At 32.5% G+C, this 5900-nt stretch overlaps 1 long non-coding RNA gene across 1 annotated transcript; it reads left to right on the top strand.

The window, feature by feature from the left end:
* Nucleotides 1-991: 991 nt before the first annotated feature.
* On the top strand, nucleotides 992-4421 carry LOC122300247. The gene is made up of 2 exons (XR_006239962.1): nucleotides 992-3125; nucleotides 3742-4421. It is a non-coding gene; the product is annotated as an uncharacterized LOC122300247 (long non-coding RNA).
* Nucleotides 4422-5900: the final 1479 nt, after the last annotated feature.

The raw sequence follows: 5900 nt of genomic DNA, 5'->3' as shown, positions 1-5900 counted from the left end.
ATTTCAACACTTTCCTTAAAATTGTCAGTACACATAAAAGCTGGTTCTAAAAAGGCTGCAGCTGCATGTATTGTAATTTGTAATTTATAACATAAAACTTTAGTCTTATATATGAAACATTTGTAATTTGTGATAAAGTGTCAAAACTACATAATTAAGTTGCTAAAGTGACTAAATTGTTTAATCAAAATGAATTAAGCGCTTAATTATGAAGTAGATTATGACATTTGAGTAAATTAATAAATTTTGATATTTTTACACTTAAAAAGATTTATAATGCAGTTGTTTTATATCAGAATTAATACCTCATATTTTATTCATTTTGTATCTTATTTAAATGTTGCAAGACACTATTAAAAAATACATGAGCTGCTTACACTTCATTTGAGAGGAATTTTATAACAAATGGGTATTTTTGAAATCACCCAACTATACACAAAAAAATTAGTAGTAGAACAAAATGCAAGAACTGGACAATAGGGATACAACAGGAAATCACGCGGACTCAAGGGGCAAATTCGATTCTTGACTATAGGAGGCATTTGCGAAATTTTATTTTATTTGAAATCACTTGGTTTGGACTGCAAAAAGGAGAGGTTTTTCTTTTGAATAATGATAGCTTACCACTATTTTACTACTCTTTTACCACTTTTTTTAATTTTTAATTTTTTAAAAAATTTTTTTTTTACTTAATGATTAAGTAAGTGACTATCATTAAAATTATATATTTTTAAAATTTTTTCTTAATGACTAAGGATGTTAAAAAAATACTTAAAAGAAAAAAATAAAAAAATAAATATATTACAAATAGTAAAATAATAATAAAAGAGTAGTAAATATATCATTAATCTTTTCTTTTAATGGCCATCATTATTTTTGGCTTTACTAGAAGGCGTGGGGGTAGGGAGCTCTACCTCACCCTTGATCTTAGTTATTTTTTTATTTTATTTTCTCTGTCTTGTGAAGACGCAGAGGGAAAGAGGCGGATTATTTTACTTTTACTTGTTTTTAGTTTTTGGTATAGGGTCGGTGGGGTCCCTCTCTCTTGGCTGGTTTTGAATTTTATTTTCTTGCTAAGTTCTAAGTTCTTCTAGACGAGAGGCGGCTGTTTATATTTTTATTTTTTTTCTTTTCTTTACGTTTTTGTTTTCTTTAGAGATATAGGAGTGTCGGCGTAAGGCTGGGGGATATTCATTCCTTTTTAGTTTCTTTTGGTTTTTAGTTTTGAGGAGACGGAACCCTCCCTCTCTCTCGTTGGGAGTTCTTTTTATTTTTTTTCTTTGATTAGTTTTGTTGAGACGCAGAGTGAAGGATTTCATTCAGCGGCAGCTTACTTCATTTTTCTTTTTTGTATTACTGCAGAACTGGGGGAGACGGCGTGGGCTGCTCTCATTCGGTCATTTTTATTTTACTTGCTTTAAGTTTTGCTTTCCAGCTTGTTATTTTTATTCTTCGACTTTTATTTTCATACAGCAATTTAAAATATTAAGGTTCATCATTTTTAGACATTTTGTTAATTTAAAAATGATAGGCTAGAACTTTAACTTGTGATTCAATGAGTAGCTCATGACTGTTTGGAATTATATTTTCTTCAAGATTATGGAATTTTGAATGATTAACTTGATAGATTGTATTTTACTATAGGAAGGATTAAAGTTCTATGTTCTTGAACTTGATTAGTCGTAGACATGAAGGCACGATTGATGTTTGAACTTGTAACAAGACTTTGATGGCTTTCTTTCACTTTTACACTTGATATAAAATCTGTCAAGCACCTTGATTATATTGAAAAAGTGTGCTTATTGTTTATTTAACCGATCATAATCTCTTGGAATGAGAAAATGGTTGAGAGAAGATGAACTTAGAGGTAAAACCAACTTCAAACTAGAAATGGGCGAAAATTGCATCTCAAGTGTTTGTTTTATTGCTTCTTGCAAGTTTAATTCAACTTCTACATTTTTTCCTTAAATCTCTTTGTTCTGGATAATTTTAGAAATATAAATTCATATTTATTTTCATCTCTCGTACTCAATACCTCTTTTACATAAAAAAATGTCACAAATACTTTGATAACCCTTGGACTTATCCTGGACTTATCATTGATACAACTTGACACTTCTACACTTGGAAGCACATTCGAGAACGAGTCAATTTGTTTGATCATATGTTATTAATATAAAATATATATTAATTACATTTTATGGCCTAAGAAATTCTCAACACACTACAATAGAAACAGCTTTTTACATCCAATTCTTTTTCATCATTAGATAAATTGTCGCAATAAATGAGTATTTACGTCTTTATTAAACGTACTGCAAATAACCATCAGAAATGGTCAGATTAGCCACACGCATAGTGTGAATTTTATTTGCATCGACCTACATTTAGTTGCGTCATATTTTGTCAATTACAAAAGAAATTAAACCCATCAAACCGTTAAGCGTCAATTTTTGATAGTCGCAATAACCAAGCCAGTCTATTCCGACGCATCTTTAACTTTTAGTGTCCAAATTATTGATGCAAAAGAAAATCTATATATGCAGCATGTACACCCTTCTATTTTTCCCCAAATGTTGGTCGCACACTGCCTATTGTCGTTGCAGGCTATCGAGTGAAACTCCAAGAAGGGGATTTCAACTTACCAAGCTTAGAGGAAGCCATTTTTGTAGATTCAAGTTAAGAACACATGAAAATTTCTCTTATTCTGAGCCTCTATTAAATCTCACTTTCACTTACAACTCCATTTAAGGTACGTATTACCAACATCAATATAACCCACATCAATGCTCACCTACATTACTTGAGTATTTGCATCATCTGTTCTATAATAGTTGGCCTCCTTGAATTGTGTTATTTCTAGTAAAGAGTTAAGATTGTAATTGTACTTAGGCATCTACATAATTTAGTGATTTTGAAAATTGAACTTTTACTTGCATGCCATTTGTTTGATTAAAGTCCCGTATAGACATGAATGGACCATTTGCATATTTTTGAGTTTTTGTTGGTTTTCTGGATGCATCCAAAATGGAACTGAACTCAAGAGGATGTGCTTTGAGACGGGATCAACCTTTACTTATAGTGTATAAATGTTCATTCACCAAAGTGTGCTCAATTGTCACAAGGTTAGGGTCAAACTTTTGCTTAATTAGTTGTTTTTCACCAATGTCTCTGTTGGGTGTTATGCTAGTTGAAGAATATTTATTGGGTTTTTATACAATCACTGTTTCATTTTTTGGATGATGATAATTGCATTTGGCCGTACATTGCTAAATTTAGATAGGATATGCTATTTGTTGAGAAGATGGTTTTGCTTTTGCTTTTTTATGTTTGAAGGCCAACGAGATGCCTCACAGATTGAAGTCATTTTTTCCCGTGCCCAAATCCAAACCTTTCATGGAATTTGAGTGTATATAGAGGGCTTTTGTTGAATTTAAAGTTCACTTAACATGTTGCTACATAACCACTGCTGAGATTTTCTAGTCTATATTCAACAATTACTATCTTTGTTGTTACTTTGGAATTAAAAACTTCAATTCACATGCTATTATGGTAGTAGAGCTTGTATATGGCCATCGATAGAATTATGCACCAATTATAGATTTCCTTATCTATCTTTCATTTTAGAACGGGGCAGACCCAACAAATAGTTAGTCTATCATCGGGGTTGCATATATACTTGATGTTTATTGAAAAGTCTAAATTCGCAATTTCTAATCATTAATATTGTGTATCATGTAGATGGACAAAAGTTTGATGAATGTTAGAGATCGGTTTAGGTCAACAGAATATGCTGAAGGGATTAGACATTTTCTCACAATGGCTGGAGCTCACACTGATAGAAACAACCGAGTGAGATGTCCGTGTCGAAGATGCCATAATTTCTTGTTTCTTTCTATCAATGAGGTTGAAGGAGATTTATTCATTACAGGGATGGATCCAGCTTACACAGAATGGATATTTCATGGGGAGCAAGAATCAATGAATTTTAATGAATACATTCCATAGCCAGGGGAAAATCTTTACAATGGTGATGATGGTTACATTGATGACATCCATGAGATGTTGGGTGATATTCATGCCGCTACCACCGTGGATGTTGATAAAGACATGGATACACATACTGATTTTCCTAACCAAGGCGCCCAGAACCAACCACTTTGGAAAAACTATCGAAAGATGCTCGGTGTCCATTTTATCCCAGTTGCACAACCTTTTCAAAACTATCATTCATTGTGAAGTTGCTGCACATCAAAACAATAGGTGGCTACAGTGTAAAGTCATTTGACATGCTTATTAAACTTTTGAAGACTACTTTTCCTGATGCACTCTTGCCTAACTCATTTAATGAGGCACGGTCCTTAGAGCAGGGCTTGGGGTTTAAATATATCAAAATACATGCATATCCAAATGATTGCTTACTGTATTGGAATAAAAATGCCAACAAGCAAGCGTGCCCAAAGTGTGGTTCATCCAGGTGGGTGTCTACGTCACGTAGGCAACAACCAGTACCTTAGAAGGTATTGCAGTTTTTCCCACCAAAATCGAGATTGCAAAGATTATTCATGTTCAAGAAAATAGCAAAAAGCATGAGGTAGCATCAAACAGAAAGATCAGGAGATGATAACACTTTGAAACATCCAGCCGACTTTGAGGTGTGGTAGAAATTTGATAGAGATCATCCTTGGTTTGCTAGGGATTCTCGCAATGTTCGGCTCATTCTTGCTAGTGATGGCTTCAATCCGTTCAACAATTTGGCTAAACCATATAGTATATGGCCTGTGATTCTAGTCCCATATAACTTGCCACCATGGTTATGCATGAAAGATCCGTTCTTCATGTTGTCATTACTCATACATGGTCCTACGTCGCCTAGGAATGAAATTAATGTTTATCTCCGCCTATTGCTTGATGAACTAGAGGATCTGTGGGAAAATAGCATTGAGATGTACAATGCAATGGTAGGCCAAGCTTTTCGCTTGGATGCTGCTTTGTTGTAGACAATTAATTATTTTCTCGCGTATGAGGAACCTTTCGGGTTGGAGCATTAAAGGCAAGTTGGCATGTCCAATCTACAATATGCACATAGAGTCCATGTGGCTTCCCTATGGTCGGAAATATTGTTACATGGGTCATCGCCACTTCCTACTGTTGTGCCTAAACTATGACTCAAACTAATGAACCAAAAATTTAGTGTAGTTTTACTTGCAAGTATACATGTGTTGTAGTACCTCACAGGGTCGAATCCATAGGGATTGACTTTTGTGATAAAGAAAATAAACTCAAGTAATGAAAAGAAAATACTAAAAGAAACGTGCGATCGAATATAAAATAAGATTACTAAGAAAAAGATTTTTGAAATAACTAAATAAAACTAAAATGATAAAATAAATTGATATGGAGAAAGATTAAGGTTTCGAGGTTCTATCTAATAATTTAGAATATTGTTTCCGATCGATTTACTTCAATTAAACTAAAATAATGATTCCATTTAATTAGAAAATTCAGCATTTAAGGTCAAGAAAATAATCACTAATGATTAAGCATGAACGATTGATGATTAAAACATTCATAAATCTATTTAAATATCACAAGGATTCTTCAAGCATTCACTGTATTCGAAAATCACAATGAATCAAGATAAATATATAGATAATCAAAATATCCAATAATAAAATTCTTCAATCGATCAAGCTTATAATAGAAATTTTATATTGATCCGAAAATAATATTTAAATAATTAAACTTCACCTCTAATCTTAGTACAAAAATTTAGCCAACTATATTCATCACAAGTGCTATAGAAATTAAATAAACATTCTTCTTAATAAAACTAAAATAAAACACAAACTTTAATATTAGAAAATAACTATAGAAAACAGTTCCTACGTGAGCCCCTT

Source organism: Carya illinoinensis, chromosome 2 (genome assembly GCF_018687715.1).
Source record: "Carya illinoinensis cultivar Pawnee chromosome 2, C.illinoinensisPawnee_v1, whole genome shotgun sequence".
Taxonomy (NCBI): Eukaryota; Viridiplantae; Streptophyta; class Magnoliopsida; order Fagales; family Juglandaceae; genus Carya; species Carya illinoinensis.
Note: the sequence above shows the minus strand (reverse complement) of the source record. Positions and strands in the feature narration are given on the sequence as shown.